The 24,935-nt window shown below is 34.4% G+C and overlaps 1 protein-coding gene across 4 annotated transcripts in view; it reads right to left on the reverse strand.

The window, feature by feature from the left end:
• The window catches only part of LOC105146404 (uncharacterized), a 207,480-nt gene that overhangs the window by 93,759 nt on the left and 88,786 nt on the right, over positions 1–24,935 (reverse strand). For all 4 annotated transcript variants that reach the window (XM_087404043.1, XM_087404042.1, XM_087404044.1 and 1 more), the window contains one exon: positions 16,757–16,846. The gene's annotated coding sequence lies outside the window, so the exon portion shown is untranslated. The remainder of the gene's footprint in view (positions 1–16,756; positions 16,847–24,935) is intronic.

Raw genomic sequence — 24,935 nt, forward strand, 5'->3', positions numbered from 1 at the left:
TATATAATATTTAATCTCTCTTGAAAGTATACACAGATAGATTAAACACAGGTCATAAATTCTGTTAAAAAGATACTTATATATTGGAAAGGGAAAGTAAAGTAATACAAGTAAATTAATATTTCTATTGCTATATACATATTTTTTATTACTATTTTATAGATTATTTATTTTATAAATATAATTTATTTTACATCAATATACAACACAAATATGAACGTCATTTTCGAATTTTTATTATCTATGAGATATAAACATCATGAAAGAATTTAAATAAACTTTTATATTTAAAAATGCCAATATTCTACTTAACACTTCTTTATGTTATAATTTTAGTTTCTTTTTTCATGCATGCCATTTTATTAATTACTAACTTTACTTTTTATTAATTACCTAAGTAATAAATTGTATGAATAAAAATATAGAATTTATTACAATCCACTTAGTATAAAATTCCACGCAAAAATTTAACCAAATAAAAAATTGTAAATATATTATAACTTCATGGTATTGTCAATTGCGTTTTCTGAAAGTATTAATCGTAACATGTATAAAAGATTTCCAGTCACATAAATTAGCAGTCACCGATACAATGTATTGTGATAAAGTTGACTACATTGAAAGTTATATAATTACAAAGAAAAAATATATGCATTATAACAACGTGCAAATAATTAATATTCAGAAAAATCATTGCTGTCTGCGTGTAAAAATGATAAATAATTAATTCCACTGATAATAAATAAAATAATTTATTCATCTTTATAGTTGCTCTGCCGTCGCCCGATGCTCTCAGACCTCCTCTTCCTCCTCTCAGATTTAGTCATTTCACTTGTACAACACACACTTGTGAAAACATCGTTAATTACGTGTATTAATCAATCACTTGAATAGAATTACACGGCATTTTATACACTGACGTTAATCGTATGCGACGTTACACGCATCTTGTTATCGTATTTTGAAATGGAATCCAATGGAATCAAAACGCGATTCGTAAAAGAAAAAAAATTCTCTCTGTGAACATGAATCATTCAATGTATAATATCATCGGAATCTCAGGAATTAGCATAATAGATGAAATCTACAGCAGCGGAGAGTTTCAACAAGTGTAATGCAATACTGCAGCACTTAAGCTACTTAATAAATGACGATAAATATTAAAATATAGATTTAGTTAGGACTGCACTTGCTGATTAAATATACATCATCGCATCGCTCAATTTAGAATTCGTATTATAAAACTGCTCGGAATGGATTCTGAGCGGGATTATTCTATTTTCCTTAGAAAACACAACAGAATCCTAATAATTGAACAATTTCGATCAAAATCCACTTCGAACAGTTCCATAATACATATCCAGAATTTATCTGTTTCATATAGGATGCCAGTTCAGTGATAATCTAAATGAAATGGATAAATCGCGCGGAACTTGGCTCGATAAACAGCCCATGCATTTACAGTCGCGGCCTAACTAGCACTAATTGTTCATACGAAACAATCGCATTTCGATAGATAACGCAGCGACATGCAGAGCAACTCGCATCGGTATCTGCCGATTCGCCACGTGTCTCGCCACGCCGTTCGCAAATAACGCGATGTGACAGTATAGGTACGCAAAAGCGTGCTTACCAAACAAATACCAAAGCTGCTCGCCAGCTAGTCTCGTCGACACAAATATTTAACGCATTACGAAATGAAATTATAGTTCTTTTTTCTCCCATTTCAAACTAGTTATTAATATACGATCAATACAACATTGCTTCTCGTGATTAAAATAACTCGATCCGGTGACTCGTGTATTATTCCACTTTGTCACTCGCAAAACAGAAGGTAAATTATATATTTAAATAAAAAAATCCAAGCGTGATACGTTCGAATCCAAATATCGTTAATCCTTCGAAACTGATGGATCTATTGGATCATTCTCTCTCAATTATAAATCGCTTTGCCAAAAATGTCAGATAATTCAATTCTCTTTATGTTATGTATATTTGCAAATTTAAATTATTCCTATTAAAATATACTTAACATTCATTCTTTTTTACATGAATTATGTCATTTTGATTCCTTGATATTCATTAGTGCCTTTTAATCTTTCATTATGCAAGGGATGTTCAGAATACACCAGTTTTTATAAATTCGCGCTAAATGTACGAAATTTATATACATTATTATATTTAGCACAAAGTGTTTCACAATTTAAAAAATTTTTAATTTTTTTTTTTAAAGGATATATAGAATATTATTAATTTATATTCAATTGAAAATCATCAAAGAGAACAACTGAGATGTAATGTGTTCAAAAATATAATATAATCAAATTACGTAGTAATGAAGTTAATTAACATAAATTAAATGGGTCTTACAGAGACACAGAGCGTCAATGTCACTGTGTTACAGATTTTGATATCAGCTCTGGAAGGTTAAATACGTCACGATATGTAATTAATTATTACATATCAAATCTGTAAGTATCGCAGAAAAATTTTCTGTCGTCCCGGGTTCGAATGTGATAAATAGTATCATCGAAAGTGCTTTGCACAGCAGTTGTCTCAATACATTCACGAATCCCATCATTAATAGTTACATTTACATTATCAATTAATAGTTACAAGTAACAAGCTAATACTCAGTTATTTTTAAGGGAGAAACCTGATTTATAATAGAGGGTCAAAATTTTCGATTTTTTGCTTTAATCAATAATGATAATATACTCTCAGGAAAATATACTCGTAAACTTTTAGAGCGGGATTCGAAATATTTTTGTAGTTACTTGTATATGACGCAAGTATGTGTTGAGCAGATATGCGAGCGCTCGGAGGAGCCCATTGTGCTTCGGTTTGTCGGCTCCTAACATTATTATTTCATTTTTATTTATAAGGAGTTTTCGAAGAAAGATTTTTCTTCGAATCAGATGTTTAGGCAGGCACATGCAAAACTCCGAAAGCTTCGATTCTACTTTCTGCGTTTCAATATACTTGAATGCTGATGCAAAAATGATTAAAACCACCACTGCATATATCTTCAATAAAGGCTATTCTGGTACTTTAAGAATAATTGCAATTGCTGAAAATAAATATTGGCCAATATTGTAAAATATTCGCCGACAATTACGACGAACATCGAGTTACGAGGCAGAAGCGACGCCGATTAAACATGCAGCTCGTAGATTACAACTAACGCAATAAAACGAATTTTATGAGAAAGCGGAAGGTATTTGCTGTATGGAATAGCATAATTAGCGACAAATACTTACCAAACAGCATAACTTTCCGATACTAAAAACTTTAAACACATTTTTCTCAAAATCACTTTTTCGAAATTAACATGCAATATTACTCAAAAACTATTCGATCAATTGACTTCCTGTAAGGTTTTTCAGTTGACGTAATTGTCAACCATCCTAGATGAACTAAAAACGTTTAAAAAATTGATGTACACAATTATTTTCGCATAAATAAATCACAACTTTGTTCAAAATCGTTACTTTTTTTCAAAGTCTCACAATTCTTGTAGTCTACAATTTAATAGTATTTTTTCTTCTTCCTCTTTTTTTTAATTCATCAGGTGGATTTATCAGGTTCTTTAAATTTATCACGAGGATAAAATATTATCTGATTAAAAAAATTTTTGCTTTTTTGTTTCAGAAAATTACAAGCTCCAAATTGCACGCCAATTTACAACTTCGGTGACGAAACACGATAACGACCAATAAATAATACGTTACAGTAATTATTTGTTCATTAAAGTCGTTTGTACTCTTCAAATATACAATAAATTGTCTCTAAAATTTTGGAAAAACCGACCCCATAGTTCGTTTACTAAAAATTCGCAAAAACAGCTATTATACTATTTTTCAGCGATCTAAATGTTCCCCTCTCAACAATCGTGAAATATACGACGGCGCGGCGTTTGCTATCTTCGAACACTTGTCACGACCACGTTTGAAGGAGCAATACACGACGGAATACGCTGGTGCGGCTCGCGTTACTACTTATCGGCACAAGACTCGCTGCGAGAATGGTAGCGCGACGACCTTGTGTAAACACAGCGCGCTGTATGCTGCAATAACAAACATCTCAAGGCCGCACGACAGCAGAATTCAAACTGTTATCGACTCGAAATATTTAACGCTTCATAAAATAAAATCAGACCAAACATTCCGTTCCTTCCATTTCCTTATGATCGTTTTGATAAATGAACTGTGTTATATCATCGTTGCATGCTTCACGCGTCGTCTTGAAGTGATTATTATTACCATCGTCTGAGATAATGATTGATTCCGTTCGATTGAGAGCGTTTCGAAATGGAAATATTACTAAACATTCGAATTCTTGTCGATGAAAGAATTTGCTCCAATCCGATGTAATTATTGTAAATGTAAATTGTTAATATTAGTTGCAAATATTAATTGCATGTGAATTAAAATGCTTTCTTTTTAGTTAATTAATCAACTGTGTACAAAGTATTCATTAGATGATTCTTGGTAGTGGATGAATCATATTATTAGATTATTAGATCTAATGATGGTTGGATCATTAGATCTTATGATGGTTTGTATTATTGATTAAGTTGATTAATTAACTGAAAAGATAATCGTATTATTATTTAATATAATAAATATAAAAATGAATATAAAAAAATAATTATATTATTATTTAAAGATCGTTTATGTTTCTTTTTAAAACACAGTTCTAATGCTTTAAAAATCTATTTTTAAATCAGGCTTTTTACATATGTAATCGTTCGTCTCTAAAGTGTCCAGAAAAATGTTATAACATTTAAAAATTATTAACACATATCTTTAGATTTATATATGTATAAATTTTCTCAAGAATTGATTACTGAACTGCGAGAAATAAAATTCTTTATCTCAAGATAAACATTATCCGAATTCTTAAATTGAATGAATCATAATTCCAAATAGAACGTCAAAAATACCAAATTCATTATCAAGCTCTTTTTATTAACTTTTTATTAACTGCATCACGCATGACTATAAATGCGAACATAAATATTCGGGGATTTTCGAGTACATTTGCGCTTGTTATCAAAGTAGCTCTTTTTTACGAGATGTGGCATTTTTCAATCTCTCCTCTCTCCGATATTCAAATTATGCGAATATTATTTTAAGCGAAATAATAATTTGTGTATTTTATTTTATCCTGATTTCAATCGGAAGTTACGGTAAATGAAGCCGCCTTAAAACGATCACTAGCTCCATTATTCTCACGTATTTTCACACGGATAGATCGCCCGAAGGTAACAGATTTAATTACATCTTCCTAGTAATTACGGAAAATAATACCGTAGTATAAAACAACGCTGCGCTTTCGCCCGTTTATATAAAATAAACTGCGCGAGCAAGAGCGAACGAGCAAGCGAGCGAGTGAACGAGAGAGAGAGAGAGAGAGAGAGAGAGAGAGAGAGAGAATCAGATATATATATATATATATATATATATATATATATAATACTTTTTGAGCATCCAAACAATACAATTTTTAATTTTCGCTTATTTTTCAGATGATATATTTTCTATAATTAATATACATCTGTTTGGTATATATAATTTTAAGAAACAGTATTTATTCTTTATGAATAAATTGTTAATTACTCAACAAGAAATGATCGTCAACTAAACATCGAATCGATGTCAAATTGATGTTGAAATCATCGCATCAATTCAATGTCTCGCTAATATTTATTTACTTTTTAAAAATAAAGTTGTTTTAAAAAACATTTTTCTGTACGAATACTTTTTGCATTCACTGCATATATATATATATATATATATATATATATATATATATAGAGAGAGAGAGAGAGAGAGAGAGAGAGAGAGAGAGAGAGAGCTAGTGAATGAAAGAAAACAGAGGATAGTGCTGCGCATAATGGATGCTGAAAATTATTATCCCGTTATAATACCCTTGATTACGGTTCGATTAGCGAAACCATTTATATGCTATTCATAAAACTCGCACCCGCACGAAGCATGGAAATCAAGCGATATAGAGATAGAGATAGAGATAGAGAGAGAGAGAGAGAGAGAGAGAGGGAGGGAGAGGGAGGGAGGGAGAGAATGAGAGTAAAGGGGAATAGGGACAAAGCAAGGAAACACGTAAAAGGACAGGATCGAATTGACGTGCCGACCGTAATGGAATTGCCTGGGCAATGTCGGCACGATTTTCCGCGTGATTCCACTCCGTGATTCACATTCTCTCAGTCCCGTAATATTCGCGCGCGAACCCACTTATATGTTGGATATTCGTTATCGGTTATTATTCTCGCTTAAAAATACGAAATACAAATCGAGCAATATTCAGTTTTGTTTCAACGATATTCTGCGTGAATTCAACTCGGCGAACGTTAAAACGCAACGCGAATTAGCCGCGCTTTAGAGAGCTGCATTTCGGTTTTCGGTTATTACTCCGCCGCGAGTTTTAACGTACTCTCGCTCGCAACGTTAAATTTATTATCGAGAACTAAAATTCTTGTATATTATTTCCAATTGTTGAAAATGTGTTTGCTGACACACGTATATGTATTTATGTATCAATATAAAAATGGTCCTATCGCAGTCTTTTACAACACACATTCGCTCGTAAACACCGTAAGTTTCGGACAAAATTGACTTTCACGACCATAAAAGCCGAAATGGTAAAACAAAACCGTAATGGGCAAATCCAAGTCATTTTTAATAGTGAATTACAAGCAAGTCGCGTATTTTTGAGCGTGTGAGTTTTCCTTGTTTCGCTTTTATCTGGCATCAGTCCGACGATAACGGTACTTCTCCATGATAATAAAAGATCACGAGAAACAACGGAGAATGTAATTTCGACTGCGAGAAACTTTTCACTCTGTGCGGTGGATAAAGTTGAGAAAGTTTCGTAGTCTGTGTCAATGACTTCGATATCTGTTGAGGCAAACGCGTTTTCAAGCTAATGCGATATAAGCCTAAATCCAGACCTAATTAATCCGTTGTATATCTGGCTACACAATCTCACTTCAACGCTATCGTAATTAGATTAAACTTCATAATGAGCACTTGAGAATGGAATACAGAAAGCGGTACTCTTACGCTTCAATTGTCGACAACAATTAATCATTTAAATACGTGTTTAGAGTAATAGTTAAAAGATATTATATACACCTATATATTATATATAATATTCCATGCAATTCAGCACAGTCTTAAATGTTATATATTACATAAGTTTTAACTCGTTAGAAGTACATAAAGATATGGAAATAAGCTGTTTAAAGATATCAAAGAAAAAAAAATAGTTACGCAAAATTTTTCAAAAATATTGCATCTGTAGAATATACAACATAGAAATTTTTTTACTCTATATATATATATATATATATATATATATACACATTTATAATAAAAAAAGGATATGCATATGTATGTATTGTAATAAATGTATATCCAATAAATGTACATTCAATTTTAGTGAAAATAATATTCACAATTTTTTTAAATATCAATCACATATAAGTAACCTGTAATTAACTACATTCATCATAACAATTAAACATATCCGTAATAAAAAAAAATATTGATATCATTGAAGCTAATTTTTTCAGAATAGTTGGATTTCTCTCGCATGATTCACACGTATGTATAATTAAACATTACACATACGTGTATATATATTTTTACAACGAACATCAAGAATAACGCATTATGCAAAATTACATACACACATGTATACATATATAATTTAAAAATGCGTTATTCTCGAAGTTTGTTACATAGATTCCGAAATAGATCCATTCTCTCGTGTTACTTCACGTTCTTAACCGCAGAATCAGCCATACGCCGTGGTCGTCAATGTAGATGACAAACCGTCCGTCAAACCACATACACTACCGGAACCCGGTTGGTCGGTCCCCGGTCCGGTGATCTATGCTGGAGTCGCTTCTTGCCTCCGGTCTATCGACCGGAATAATCACCCGCTGTATTTCCTCGCTTGGCATCACGATTAATTAGCCCGCGCTGCCGATGTGACCTATTCAATATGATTTACAACCGTTTTATCGCTCTGACACTTTTGCATCGATCTGTCTGTTATACGTTTCATTGCATATTTCACTTCTCGTGTATAATCTCCTTTCGAAATTAAATAATAAATTAATATCGAGATAATTAAAATAATAAATAATCCGTATATAGATGTATAATAATTCTATAAATTCGCATTTAAGATTATTGCAATTTTAGAGCTTTTGCTTTTTTTTTTCCTCTTCGTTCGTTTGTTAGTATATTTGATTTCCCTCTCTAGAATCACCTCGAGGGCGATTTATCAGCAAACGCACATAGAAACAGCGATCGATGCAATCATCGACAATCACCGAGTGCACTCACGTCGCATCTGATGCCATTTAACAAATCGTATCAATCCGGTTTTCAGTGCGCGAGCCTGGTGTCCTCATTCTCGGCGACCTGCTGCTGTCTTGTGGGTCAGTAGGTCAGATCGCCGGTGCACGCTCCTGTCTCGGCAAGGTGAAGATATCGATCGCACGCGCGCATGTTGACCCAGTAAGGATGCAACCATTGCACGACGATGACGACGACGGCGGCGGCGGCGGCGGCGGCACGCAGGTGAGCCAAGGAGGATGCGACTGCGGCTTATTACGAGCACACGTTACAACGATAATCGTAAATCATCATCGCGTCGTCCGATGACAGACCATTTCCGCCACAAATCGAGAGTACGGTCGATATCAATCGTTTCTGCTCGCTGCCTTTGGGCGACGAGTAAACAAGCTTCATTCGTATTTAATACGTATTGGAAATAATACGCGGAAAGAACGATTTTGCTAAAGTAAGTAAAAATTTAACTAGATACAAATAATTCTGTTGGATTATCAAAATACGTAATTGTAAGATGATTAAGTATAATTAGTAATGCTGCAAAAAGTTTTAACATTTTAACGATCAACTTGAACGTCCTACGTAATTATTTCGATGGTTTAATAACATTATTTTCAGATCTTTGTACCTTATTATATAAAATTTTAGATTAAAACTTTGATAAAACCGTTTTGTCAGTGTAAATGTAAAATAAAAATGAGAATATTTATAACTTTACTAAAAATATATATCTGTGATATTCAGAATTTGAGATAATGCGAATTTAAACATAAAATGGAAATTTGTCTCGAATCAACACTGAAAAATATATCGAAAAAATGCAATGATCAAATTAAATTAAATTTAAAAGAAAATGAAAGAAATATGATGAGAATCAAATCTAAAGTACATTCAGAAACGAAAAACTTGAGAATTCTTAGATTAAAGCTCTTAGAAATTTTTACGAAGAAAAAGAATAAATTACAATTAAATTTTTATGAAATATTAAATAATTTGCGTTTCAAAATGAAAAATGCGGGATTGATTCCGTACGTATTGATTCAATCTGATTCCATTAAGCGGGGAACATTTTTATTCCCGCTTCAATCCCGCTATCAGACTCAATTTAGAGACTTCCAAGGGTTGACAAGCGCTTCGAAATAAATGTCTTGTATGTAGGTCAATAGGACACTGGTTCATGCTGTGCCGGGGAAAGAGTGGTGACGCATGATCAAGAAGACACACATACAGCTATTACCGAACGTGTTTATGGAACAAGGTTGCAAGCATGTTCGGAAGTTCGCGTAACAGAACCGTTACGGATCAATGCGGGATGTTTTCGTCCAGCGAAATCTCTCCATTATAGACTCTGCATAGAATACTTGGCAACTTCGACAAAACTTTATTCCAAGCTTAATTATACTTCTGAATTATTGATCTAACATGAAAAATTGAAGATCAGAACAAACAAAACGAATCCTCCTATCTTGCAGGAATTTTCTTTCATTCTTTATTCAAACAGACCTATTAGTAAGATCTCTTTATTTGAGAATTATTCCGCGCGCGCGTACTTATTTCTCGAGTGTCGCATCATTTCGTGAAAAGAAGCGTTACTGCGTCCTCGTACATCCTTACTTCGTAAGCCGGCGAAATAATGGGAGAGAAAGGCGAGCCCGAGGTGGTTCCGGGTGCGGAATCGAGTGCGAAGTAACGGACGTTAATGAGAGAAGGTTATAGCCGAGGGAGCGGAAGATGCTGTAAGTGGCAAACTGTTGCGGACCTGTCACGGATGGAAGGCGGGACGAAGATTGGTCGACTAGTCAGAGAGAAACGACCGAGCGGCGAATGTATGCGATAACGAGATATATATATAGTACTCGTATATTGTAGATACCTGAAAATTCGCGGAGGTGGATTCATCGGGATTTTTAAATCGACTTTTTTTCACGATTTTTACAAAATGGTGAAGTCGAGTAATAACGAGAGATGATCACGTTTGGACAAATATTTTATATAATAATTAGTCCACCATTAGAAAGTTAGTTAAGTTTTCAAAAAATTTTTTTTTTAATTCTGATTATATAAATAATAAAAATTCTTTAAAACCGAAAAGCTGCTTCTTATTTTTATGTGACTATACAGTCGCGTCTTTTAGATGTAATTCATCATTCATTTTCAGAAAATCGCATAAACTACGCGAGATACAACTGTTACCACTTCGTGGAAATTACAATCTCGAAGCTACGTTTTCTCAAAGTACGAGGAATACAAGATCCAGATACGAAGTATCTTGTTGTTACGAACCGTTACCGAGGATTTGTCGTCGACTGCCGAAGAAGAGACAAGAATCGAAATGACGATGAGTCGTCCTTTTGCGCACAATAATGACCAGCATTAAATTCAAACGAGTTCTTCCCTTCGCTGCATAACCTGCCTCGAAAGCGGCGGCTGCCGGCGATGTGCACAGGAAGGAATGGAGGAGGAAGAGAGAAACTGTGAGAACCGGGAAGGATAAGCGGGAAGATCCGTGCGCTTCCCGGGAAATGCCGCCTCTTAATTGGTATCCATTCTACCGAGAACTCATCGGAGAATCGATCGCGGACGTACTGATCGAGTCTTGGGACATTAAATAATCATTGCAATGGCGAACTGTGCTATGACACTCTGATCTATTTCCAACTCATTTATAATAAAATACCGTACTTATGAAATGCACGCACTTATGAAATACGCACAATTATAACCATCGTACAAATAGAAAAAAATAGATTAATCTTTTCTACACGATAAAATTGATTTAACTTGAGTTGTATGAAAATTTTCAGTATTTTTTTACAACATTATTATCGATTTGTATTGCTCTTTTTTTTCTCTTTTTGTATTAGGTGTTGGAATTAATTCGTAGCGTTTTTTAATGAAAGAATGTTATTTACTTCACATGAGCATTAAAAAATACATTAATGAAAGTACTTCCCATCACTTGTAAAACGCTACGAATTAATTCCAACACCTAATAATTCAATAACATGTAACATTTTTATAAATTAGCTTATATAAGCAAAAGCTAAAAACTGTATATATATATATTAAGATTTATTATTCTCAACATTTCTAGACCTTCTTAGAATTTATAGTCTTTCTTCAGTTAATCGTATATTTAGAGTTATTATTAAATAATAATTTATTTAAATATTACGTGTTAATTGTAATTTCATATATTTATCATATGTATTAGTGATTATTGTTAGTTAAAAACATAAACAAAATTATATTTTTACCAATTAATTTAATATTATATAAGTTATTAAGTCATTATTTATCTTCAATCATTTACATTATCAAACTTGTAGATGCCGCAAATAGTTCTGAATCATCTTTATTTAGACGTTACGTTCAATTGTAAAACTGCTTATCATCTCTTTCCAGCATTAACAAATATCAGAAAATATTTTGAAATTTCAGGAAACTTTTCAGAAAATTTATAAAAGTATTGCGCCAGTTATATGCAATATTCTCTGTAATATTCCGTGCTAAATGAGATAACTGTTATACATGTTTCTTAATTGAATTCGATATCATTATTAATTAAACTCTACAGAATTAATCAAAATTTACGCGATATTCAACGTGTCAAGTTCGCTACAATGATGTAACTATGACAAGAAGTTTCCTTACACGCGATGAGGATACACGAACATATCCAGAAGTGATATATATACTTTCGATAGAGATTAGAGATACGTAATCTTGCGGCGATAAGTGCTCGTATAAATACACATATCACCGTGTGCTTCTCGGTAGCACGCGCCACACAACTGTATACATCGAGGTAATTCAATGTAACATAAGGCGATGTCCCCGGGCTAAAACTGCATGAAGCAAGGATGGGGCAAGCGACGTGACGGAGACACAAGATCCATTTGTGGAACCGTACTCGATCTATATTGTACGATTCGCTACCGATAAGACGTCTTGCCACATAATCGGATTTCCGATTTCCCTCGTTCGATCACAAAATAGCATGAAATTATCTCAATACAGTAAGAAATATTTCATCTCATTATAGAAAAATCTTCATACATAGAATAAATTTAAGCGTTAAGCTTTATTTAATATAAATATTCAAGAAAATATGAATATAATTCGAAGATTTATTTTTTTTGAAAAATTTTCACTCATTTTCACTGTCCAGAATTCCCTCTTATGCATAATTATGATTCATTCTTATTCATAATTAATCCTTCGCTATGCAGTAATGAGTCCTTAGATCCGAAATGAAAACTTTTAGACAATTGTACAATCAATATGATTCGTAGATACTATAAAGTTCTAAATTGCAGTTGAAAAAACTTTAATCTTTGTCTATCAACTGCCGTAAAGCAGAAGTTTATTTACATTCTGTATTTCAAACAGTTCACTTAAAAATAGTCTTCATGATTGAGTTGAGGATTATTCAAAACATATGAATATCTCCTCGTTATAAGGAGTTAAAATTCTAGTTAAGAACAAATCGATTTCATATCGATAGATGAATCTTGTCAAAGAAAATCCAATGGTTCCGAAATATCCATATATACGAGGTATAAAAAAAAAACGATCTTTTCACGTCGATATATACGTGACGAAAAACGCGACAATCGCAAGATCCCATACAGTCTTTCAACGGTGCGGCCTCGAACCGCGTTGTCACAAAAAGTACCGGACTGATTTATAAGGGTTTCGGTTTACAAGCGACGACGCTTCCATTTCCGCGTCGGGACTCGCCGACGACCAAATCGCAGTGCACGGCCGCGACGAGGAAAGGTTTCGCGTTCACTTGTGCCACTGTTCAATTTCCGCGCGACGTTTCAATTTCTGTTGGTCGACACGCGCCCTTTCGTTGCATTCAATTCCACGAAACGCCCTTCATCCCTCTACCATTTCGCGATGCATATCACCAGATCCTACTATTTTCGATCCGGTGATGGATTAACCCCTTCTACCCCAAAACTACCATGCTGTCTACGATTGTTGTATACGTTTTCGTCGGAAGCTTAGACTTCCGGTAGTGATGAAGAATGATTTATGGCGGAACCATATCGCGCGCGAGCGTCCTGTCTCACCCTTTCTCTGTCTGAAGAAATGCTCACGTAAATGGACTTTATACAAGCATTTCTCCTCTTGAGGTATTGAATTTCTTAAAGGAACATCAGATTTTCAGAGAAGTCTAAAAGAACGAGGTAAACTCAACAAGATTCTCCGCGGTAGAGATAACTCAAAATTGCAAGGTACGAATCATTTCATATTGTATGTTGCATAAAACATTCGTAATAAATATTTATAAGAGCGTACTTATTCTCTTTAATCTTTTATTAAAAATAAAATCTAATATAATAATATTAATATATAATAATAATAATATTAATATATTAACATATAATAATATTAATAATAATAAGTGTTATTACACTTAATCATATATCAAGAATTAAGATACAAGCAAAATCCACCGTAAAAAGACGAAAATTGCTTATTTTCTTCTCATAGAACTCTACGATTTTTTTTAGAATTTTTGATTAACTTTTTAGCACTTTTTAGCACTTTCTCATTTTTACCAACATGAGAAAATACGGTATTAAAAAATTCTGAAAAAATTCTTAGAGTTCTATGAGAAGAAAATAAACAATTTTCGTCTCTTGCAGTTTTTCTGTAAAGTTGATAGTATTTGAGTAAAAAATTATTGAATACCAATTTTCGGCAATTTTTAACAATTAATATCTTGGTAATTATTGTGGAAATTGCAAAATGGTAGAGAACTTTTCTTCTCAGTTCTGTCTCTGTGTGAAAGACTTATATTTTCAAACACCCGTATACATCGCTATTATTTAAAAATAGGAAGATCGAGTAATATCGGACACCTTAAATTTTTTCGAGACTTCATATTGTTGGACAGCAAAAATTAAATGTAGGTACATACATTATATAAAACAGTATTTTTATACATTCTTTTAATCGTATTTTTCTAAAAATTAAACTAGTCAAATTGTTACATTTTTTTAATTCTATTTTATATTTTTTGTAAATTCGAGAGTGATATTGAAAAGAAAAATTTTGCAAAAATTATTTTTTATTTTGAACATTACAACACATATTTATAAAAAAGATCAGTTCCTTCAAAATTGGTACAATCTTTATAAGTCCAACCTTCATACAAATTGCACTCAATCCAGTCTTCATTAAAATTTTCTTCATAAATTTTTGACATAATTAGCCTTTCTCTATCTTGTTTATTGGTTTTCTTAAATACTTTTTTTACAGCATTCGCTAACATTTTTGTTCTTTATTAACCGTATATTTTTATCCTTATTTAAGTTGTCCGATACCATTCGCCAGCTCATTATCCAATACCACCCGAATGACGCGCAACGAAAAAACAACGTATGAAACGAGCAACTTTAAAATAAAAAGGATAAAATTTCTAACCTCAAGAATAATAGATCAATAACAATTTTGTTCATATTGATAAACTAAAAACGATATTTCAGTTATGTTTATTAATGTGACTGGTTAGTAAAATTAATTCCACGCTGTCGTAAACAGCTGCTAGGCAACAAAATACACAATAACTCATAAACAATACTGTTTCTATTCTGAATATGGAGAGTTTTCACGTAAGTGGATTTACTAATGGCTTAATAAGTGTTGCCGTTTAATATTTTAAACAATCCTTCTCATACTAGTAGCTGTCCAATATTATCTGACTTTCTCCTACTATAAATCATACTATAATATATCACACAAAGTATATAGTATAATATTTAAAAATATATATTGTACATTAATTAAAAAAATATATATTAAATATTAATATAATGTGGATAATATAATTAAATATTATATTATCCACATCGTGATATTTATATTATAGTATAATTTCTTTCGTTACATTATAATGCTTCGGTATTTATAATTAATATTATTATTATATTGACTAGATATGTCGATATTATAGAATCAATCATATTTGTTTCTGTAATGTATATATTTCACAAAAGATATTACTAAAGAAAAAGAAATCAATTTATACATTTGAAATTTTATAATTAATATAATCACATTATTAATTTGTGTATTAATTTTTTGTACGCAAACAAACGTATTTATTAGAAATTGAATATCTTATAGAGTGATTTATTAGTATTCAAAATAATACTATCATATATAAATAACATTGATACTGTCGAAAATTGATGAAAATTTCTATTATATGCCGATGTTTGATGTCCCCAAAACATTGGTAATCAATATATGTAAGCAACAAAAATATAGAGAGATATATAATTATAAAGAGTATATATAATTGACTTACAATTGTCAGTAAAATTCTTCAGTATTCAGTCCTTCTTATTAACGATTAAAGACAAGCGCATCGTGTGGATGCAGATGCACTAGACAATGTACTGCGAAAGACGAGAAAAAAAAGAGCAAAGCGGAAAGGAAGAAGAGCGGAAGAGGAGCTTTAAAACGCCGTTACGTCGTAACTCGTCGCAACGACGATCCCAGTGATAACGCGACGCTTGAGTTAACAAAGGCTCTTCTCCGTTTTGCCTTCATACCGCTTCTCTTCGTTAATAATAATGTCGTCCGGATGCAAGGCATGTAGAAGGCCTTGAACGAACGATATTCCACGACTTCTTGAACCGTATTTAATTACTGTCGCGTATCTAACGACCGGCTTTTTAACCACTAAATAAGTAATGTTATTTTTAGTCTATTATACAGCTGTGAGTTCTACATTCTTGCTATCACAAAATTGCTTTCACGCTTATATAAACGATTTTTTTTAACCTACCTTCGAGCACGCGATATCCTGTGAGACCGGCTCTGCAAAGTCTCGTGGATCGTGCGTGCAACCGTAAAGACAATTACGCGCATCAACAATGATAACGCCCGGCTGTAACCATACGGGTAACTATATCGCATAGTCGGGTATATATACGATGACAATAGACTACCGCAATAGACTACGAGCATTCGCTCGTTTAACGTTTATGTCGTACGAGGCGACCGAGAGTAAACCTTCCAACGGCGTATCGAGGCGCTGATTTATGATCGCAATCGTAATTGCAACCGTAGAAACGGCTGTCGTTGCAAGAAAAAAAGGAAAGAAAAAAATCACTCCACTCATTGGCGTCTCGTTAAGCCTGATTGTACGCTTATTAATCGTTATTCGACACTCCGATGATCAATTACAGGTACGCATGCTCTCGCTGAGTAAGATTAACCGACGATGTAAATGGAAAATAAAACGAGGATTACGTGAATATTAAAGAGTAAACGATCTTCGACGATTGGAAGGAAAACTTAGGAAGGAAGAGTTACGCAGTCTAAAAAAAAATTCGTACACTTACTTGCTCATTGCAGTGCCATACGTCGAACGATCGTTGTACAGGCTGGTGTTATATCATAACATGTGATGCCCACAGGGATGAATTTAAAACCTAGAAACGAAAAAAAAAAGTTCGTTGAAGATATATATATTTTTTTAAACAAAAAGACGAATCTAAATACATTAGGAAATTTAAGTCTTAGTCTCTTCTCGTTTGCGGTTATTAATTTATGAAATTGGCGCTAACTATTTCTTAGTCTTTATTTCTAATAGTAATAATTACAGATTAACATTTGACAAAATCTTTCCTTTACCAATTCTTTCATAAATTCGATGTTTCCTTAACAGAAATATTTAGAAATTAATTCTTAGTACTCTCTAGAATTTTTTAGTTCGTAAAGATCAAGTTTCTTGAAAATCATTCTCTCTCTCTCTCTTCCGTGGCGTATTTTCCGAAACTTTAAATTCATCGATCTGAATCGGAAAGTCAACTACGCAGTGTTAAATGAATATATATGTCAGGTGTCGTGCGTACATGCGCAATTCCGGACATAGTTGAAGTGCACGAACGAGAATCGAGGCGCATACGAACGCTAAAATAATTGCCGCAACTGCTGAACTTGGTTGATGGATTAAGCGGCAATTTGTAATGCCAGGTGATCCATCAAAACTTCGCGAAAGGTTAATCCCGGTTTAAAGACACGCAAACGATCGCGTTCTCACATGTTCGAGTAATGATAATCCTTCGTACTGATGATTATGTTTAGGTTTAGAGTATTTTCATCTTTAATACACTAAAACTACAACTACAATTTAACATATTTAGTTGTTGCCACGAGCAATCCAAATATTGTTACCGGATATAATTTCATTAAACAGCGAAATGTGATTCTCGATCCAATAATGAATAATTATGTTAATACAATATTATTCGAATAAAACAGTTCAATTACATATGTTTGAGAACAATCCGATCTCTCATGTGATTTAAGCTATCGTAGCATATCAAAACTATTATACTTCGATTCAAAAGGTTGCGTTTCGTGTTGAGGTTTCCAAATTTCGTGACTCGGACATGAACGAGCAACGGCTGTTCCAGTAAGCAACAATGGCACAGAGTCGCTGTAACGAATGCCGGAATATTCATGAAGCGAGAATGCGTCGACGAACGACGCGAAAAAAATTTAACGCAAAGAGTTGCAACTGCACTTCGCGAGAATCGAGCGAACGAATGCATTTAGCGTCGACAATCCGCGAGCTTGCATTTATTTTTTCGTACCACGTTTTTCCGCAACCAATATCGAAAAGTTCGTTGCGGCAACGAATGTGGAGAAACAAGCCTTTTAACGCGTTAAAAAACATATGTATAGTATATCAAAACAAAGCAGTTTAAGAAGAGAAAGGAAGCTTTCACGTTCAAAAATATAAATATAAAAAAAAATATAAACATTTCGTTTGCGATCAACTGGATTTCCAACTTGTAATGATGTCGATGAAAAAATAAAAATTGATTGATATGAATTATATAAAAATTCATATAAAACACATTTAATTAACAAGCTAATAACACGACGAAAGTAAAGAATCATCGTTGTCTCTCGTCTTTCTTTTTACAAGAGAAAGGTTTAAGAAGTGAAACGGTAATTTTCGTTCTTTCGCGGAAATACGTAACGGTAAGTCGTGTCGTCGCGGTCGTTCCAGACATTCCGGTCTCCCTCGGCTTCTTACTCTCGAATTCCACTCGCGTTTATGCATTGACACGCCAGTACCACCAGCTAGCAACATCCAACAGCATCCGGAAAGGAACGAATCGTTCGCTGTACGCTTGTGTTCACTTACTCGCTCGCTCTTCGCCTTCGTTCCCGGCAAATTCATTATGATAAAGACAGTCTCACCGCGCGTACGATCCGTATATAATCGGCTCATTATCCTCAAGGCAGTCTACTTCGTCAGACTATCTTCATTATAATGAATTGTAATGCGTACCCCGCAGCTCGAACAAAGGATAAACGCAGTTTACTAATCGCAATCTGAGACTGAGTTTCTTGCTGTCGCGATAGATGTTTACAATAGAGACAAAAAAATAATACATTATCAGAAAATAACTGTCTTAAATTCACGATTGTATACGACGTAATTTATCAATTAGAGTTTCATATATAATTATAATATTATCACAGTTGGATACATATATACAAAGAGATAGAAGTTTCAGAGTAGTGTAGAAATACTTAACTAATTGTGAAATTCGTTATCATATAATGCCCATAAATGGCACTCGTGATTATACCGACTTGATTATACTGACTTGAGAATAGCTTTTTTCAAACACTGGAGCGAGACAAGCCATTTCCTGTAGTTTTTTGGAAGCTGAATACGAATCCAATTTCCAAATTGTCCCATCACGTCACAATTTTGAACAATTTGAAGTTGCAAAAAAGAGCTATTTTCAGATATTTTGTATTATTATAACTACAATATGTGGTTGACTAAAATTCCCTTTGATGGCTAAAAAGTCCTAAAAACATAATTTATTTTGATTGCAATAAAATTTCCCCAACACGTCACATATCATAATATGAGTTATAAAGTATCTAAAAAAATCCTCTTTATAACTTCAATTGTCAATTTCACAAAATTGTAACATGATGGAACAATTTGGAAACCAAATTCGTATTCAGCATCCAAAAAACTACAGGAAATGACTAGGAGTCTCGTTTTGATATATATATTTTTTTTTCGAACAGTGTTATTCATGTACTCATAAAGATTTTATTTATTTGCTTCTCACAAATGTACCAAAAATGTAGTCGAAAGTACAACAGAGATGTAAAAAAAAACGTTGGGTAAATTAAAGACTAGACAAATCTCTCGAACCGTGGTTCTTTGTTTGGACTGAAAGGCACAAGAGCTTTCTTTCTTTCGCGACAAGGTCGCTGCCTCCAAGAGTCGGAAAACTATGTGTGCACGGCGTGGTATACCCGTTTCTAATCCCTCACACGAGCATCTTGGTGTCTGCGTTAGTGTGCTCATACCCCAGAGTGGAAACCGAAGTAAACGAGCCAGCGAGACTCTCGCGACTCTGCAGAAAACCGGTTTCTCCTGGTTTCAGAACAAGTAATTTCGTTACAAGCTGTATTCCTCTCTCTCTCTCTCTCTCTCTCTCTCTCTCTCTCTCTCTCTCTCTCTCTTCGACTTTTATTCGAATATAGAGAAAAAGAAATGGACAGGAACAACAGGAGAAGAAAACAAAGGAAGAAAAAAATGGAGAAAGTTCAGTGACATCCTAAAATGATTTTTATATACACAATTATTCGATAAACGATCAGTGCTACTTTAGATTTTCATCTATCAGTTGTAAGATGATAACGAAACTCTAATGAACTCAAATGAACTTGTTTTCAACTCAAGATCATTTAATGCTTAAAGTTAAAACTTTTCTCTTTGGAATGTAAAAGTCTAATCGTAAGTATGAATGTAGATCTGTTTCAATACAAACATTCCAAATGCGAGAAATTAATAAAAATTCTGAATTTGGATTCAACAGTTTACGAATGCGTATGTGATTACAATAGATGCAATAATTGCGCGTTAATATTAATGGAATAGTCGTTATGTGAATTGTAGGTTGCTGCGTTTTTCGATAAATACAAAACCACCGCGAGAAACAAATCGCACTATTAGATAATAGCACATTGTCGAACGTAACATTCGTAACACGCTGTACCTAAACATACGAATCGATCCATCGATCGCTCGTATCCGACTCGTAATAACCATCATAGGGTGCGCAGTAATAGACTTTGGTCTATTATTAAATTACCGATACGCGTATAGGCGTGGCACCCCCCCCCCGATGTGGCATTGCTCTCCTGTAACTCGCAGCTAGAGTTCGATCTCTTTCTCTCTCGCAAGACAATCGCCCGTGAGACGTTATTGCGAGATGGTACGCGAAGGAGAAAGCGAAAGCGAAAGCGAACGGTGAGGAGACAGAGTGCAGTAACTGTTGCACACGAGATCGCGGCAGACTGCATTCATCTCGCGAGATCCTCGCGAGATTCTCGCGAGTCGAGCGCAACACGTGTACGCGTGCGAAACGACAATAACACACCCACATCCATTTTAGTCTCACAGATGTAAGATTAATTCAAGAATTATGTAACAATCGATTTATATGCGATAGTCGACTGACGTGCGCCATTTAAATTTATTCGATTTAAATTATGTAATACATCCTGTATGTAAAATTAAGTAAATGTAGAATGAAGAGAGGGAGAAAACGTTAATAAAATAATATAGTAACTATTTAAGAGAGATTTAAACATATAGACACTACCTTTATGTCTTTTCGGTGAGAGTAGTTCTTACGTATTAATTAACCTAATGTACAATTAAAAAGCAGGCAGTAAAAATAGATTTTAATTTATTAGAAATGGTATATACGATTTTTGAAATCTGAAATTCCTTGTTTTTATGTCTGTGCTTTTCAATTGCGTCTTAGACTTTACACGTTTTTTACGTTTTAATAAAAATAGACGTAAAATTATATCTCAATATAATTTATCGAAATTATTAGATAAGAATAGCAAAATATGTCCATAAGTTATATGTAAAATATAGTAAACAGTCATAAAAGTATTGATAGAATCTCACTGCACGTAAATCTAATTCTATTGTTTCGCGATTTGTAGAATGAGTTTAAATCAACCATGTTATACGCCTTTGTCCTATATATCAAACTTCTCACGAGGTTGATTTCGAAGTCTATTACTAACTAGAAACAATTAGGAAGAAGTACAAAGACGTTCAAATTGAAAAAGAAATTTAATAAGAAGTTACAACAAAACACATCGTTCAAACAACTCTGCTAACTAAAAATCGCTTCTTTTAATTCGCTAAAGAAACATTCCAGGACAACCTGTTATCAAACCCGAGAAGTAAATCGCATTTTGAATTAAAAGTACGCTCACTGACTCATTTCCACTCACCTTAACTTTCTACTGTCCCTTCTGGTCGCCAGGAAGCAATTACTTTTAATCGAATAATACGCCCGATTACTTTCTCTATTGCGAACGAGTTGTTAACTTCGAGTCGACTCATCTTTCGATCCTATTCAGGTGCCGTCGCTGTAATAATTTATTATCTACGAGAATAACTCGACTTTCCTGTAAATGCAACGGATCTCTTTCATTCATAGGGCTTCTTTCCTGTATAACTTGATTACGTTATCATAATGGATTTCCTGTACAGTAATAATAGCTTGACACCTCATGATATTAAAAATAACAATGTTGCACGTAATACGCTTTAAAACGACGTTTTAACAAAAATACGTGAAATTTGCACGGATAAAATTACCATTAAAATTTAAATATTCGAAAAAATGTGAAAGAGTATAAAACTTTTTATCGAAGAACACAAGTCAGATATCACTTAAATGGCATAAACTAAATTCGTAATAAATTAAATCTAAATGAACGGCGTTTGATTAAAACATCAAATTTGAAATGCTATAATTTAGAGTATTAGTCATTTAGTTTTCGTCATTTAGTAGGTATTCGTGCATCGGTGCATTACAGTGACTAACCTCGCATAATCGCCGGTAACACATGGTGGGCTCATAAATTGGGATCCGATACTTCGCAACGTTTGCAACAATCATTCGTTGGAACGGCGTATTAACATCGCGCACGAACAAATAGGAGCAAAGGGGCCGCCACGATTAATTACGCTGATTAAACGGCGTAATTAAGAGCCGTGGCATTAATCGAACGAAGGGTTATATATGGGTCAAAGGAGAACGTAAACTCGCCACGTGTCAAAGGCATGTCGCGCATCTCGCTTCCGCGCGAATCCAGGTAACCGCGCGCAAATTTGTAGCCACTATCGATTAATAATTGCCCTTTGTCGTGCGAACCCGCTTTCTGCACCGCGTAAATTTAGCCAAAGTAAATTTACACCGAACGCGCCCGAGGATTTATTAAAGTTCTCCCGGAGCCAAGTTGCGCGATCTACATACATACGATTCTTGAATGTCTACGTCCCCCTTCGTAAGAACTTTTAGCAACAAGTTCTTCGCGATGGCGTTCACAGTTATTCACGACCGGGAATGGTCTACTTCATTGAGAATACAAATAGCCGAGTATAGTCGCTTTAATCGAGGCAGTTAAAGTCCAAGTATTTAAATGACCGGCATCTATTTATTTAAATACAAAATGTATCTTTAGTAGAGTTTAAATTAACCAACTGCAACTAAAATTCGTTAAAAATCTTACGACATTATTATTAATATAGTACAGCTATCGTACAGCTCAATCATGGTGCGTGATCAAAATTTGACGAATAAAAAACTTAATATACAAGTACATATTTACACTGCGGAAAATCGCTGATTTTCACAAGTACGCCGACCTTCTCGTTGGTCGTGCTGGAAATTACAGTAGCGAACCAACCAGTTTGCTTGCCTGCCTGCCTGCCTTCTCGGGCTTTATCTCAATTGAAGATCGTCCCTGACCTCGGTGGCAGGTGCGACAGGTTTCTCGCACGATCGAGATACTCTGTCTTTTCTATTCAAACATAACATGAATTTCTTCCGACGAGCGCGAGCCAACAGATTATCGCTTCGCGAAGAATTATCACGAGTGTGTCGAATGCGTGAATGCTCTTACAATTAGCGGGACACGCGAGAAATCCGGTTGGTTCGTTTGAGCAAGAGAGCCCCCCGTAAATTCTTTAAAAGTAACTGCTCATCAGTTTCCTAAGCCATCTTAATATAATTAATTATCACTTATTTATCACGTTGAAAATTATTGCTATATCTTAATGATGCTGAAAGTGCGCACGTAATTAGTATCTATATCAAATCGACAAATTATTTACTTATGATTAGCTCGTTTCATTAATTTATACTTATGTATAACATAAAAGTAATAATAAATAAAAACATACAGAGACTCGTTTCGGTTCATTTAGCGCCTGTGAACGATGTTCCATCGGCAGCTAATTTAATGACGAGATCCGAATTATAACAATTGTAGCAACAGATCAATTCGTTTCTATTCACGGAAACGAATGTCATCTTAATGGAAGCAAGGCATTGTTCCCGGGAACGAGAGCGAGACGGCGGATTTGTAACGAAAACTGCACTAATGGTGAGAATTTTGCTACGGCAGCGGGAATCGGAGTCGAGATTGGCTGCGGAAAAGCAAATGTTTGCCCTTGCATTAAATTATACGTCTCTCTCCTTGTACTTTTAGTATATACATATAGGCGAGACGTGTGTGCGTTGTGTATTCATGTATCGTTTACCGATCCGTTTCGTCGAGAAGTTGACGCGGGCAAAACTTTGTCGGCAAGTTTCGAAAGTTAGAGAAATAGCTACCGGGCGAATCATCGAAATCAAAGATATAGACGAAATCGAACCATGACCTCCTGTATGGCAATTACGTATTCAAATACTTGCTGGAACTTGTTCGTGCACGAGCATCTAATTCGGATCCAAAATAATGTTCATCTTACGTGGCGTTAATTACGTTCAATTATTGTCTGAATGGTATTGTAAAGAAATAGAATGAAAACGATTCCAAGGATCAGGATCTTGCTGACACTACGAAGAATCGCAATGGACGAAGATCGCGGTAGGAAGAGCCACTCGCCAATTAAACTGGTCACGCGATGACAGTCAGCAAACGTTTTCTTGATACCGTTAACCCTATCGCAAGATCCGCTTCCGGCAGTGTATCCTTCCAACGCCGTTTTACCTTCGCCTGCACGGCTTTCTCTCCCAGCCGCGTCTCCTCCTCTTCTTCTCTCTCCTCTCCTCCGTCCTCTCTTCTCGTTCCTCGAAGAACGGAGTTCATTACCCACCGGCGGGATCGACGCTGGTATACGCCTTTAAATCTACAGTTAGGTACCTGCCTGCCGGGAACGCTAATTAGGGCTTTCGTACGCGAGCCACTCGTTACCGTAAAGCGTCGAAAAGCCCCGTCCGCTGCCGCTATACGTGTCGATGATTCTCCTTACACTCGGTGGCAATCGCAAACAAGCGAAATCTCTTCTCCTTCGGTGAAAACTTCTGTTCTAAGAATGGTCGACGGTGTCGTTTTTAGACAAATTCCAGAATCTGCGAGATCGTTTAAAGGCACGTCCAAGTAAATGAGAATAAACGTCAAAACGTTAATTAAAATTAAAATCTTGATTCT

Source organism: Acromyrmex echinatior, chromosome 3, assembly GCF_024713525.1.
Source record: "Acromyrmex echinatior isolate Ae372 chromosome 3, ASM2471352v2, whole genome shotgun sequence".
NCBI lineage: Eukaryota > Metazoa > Arthropoda > Insecta > Hymenoptera > Formicidae > Acromyrmex > Acromyrmex echinatior.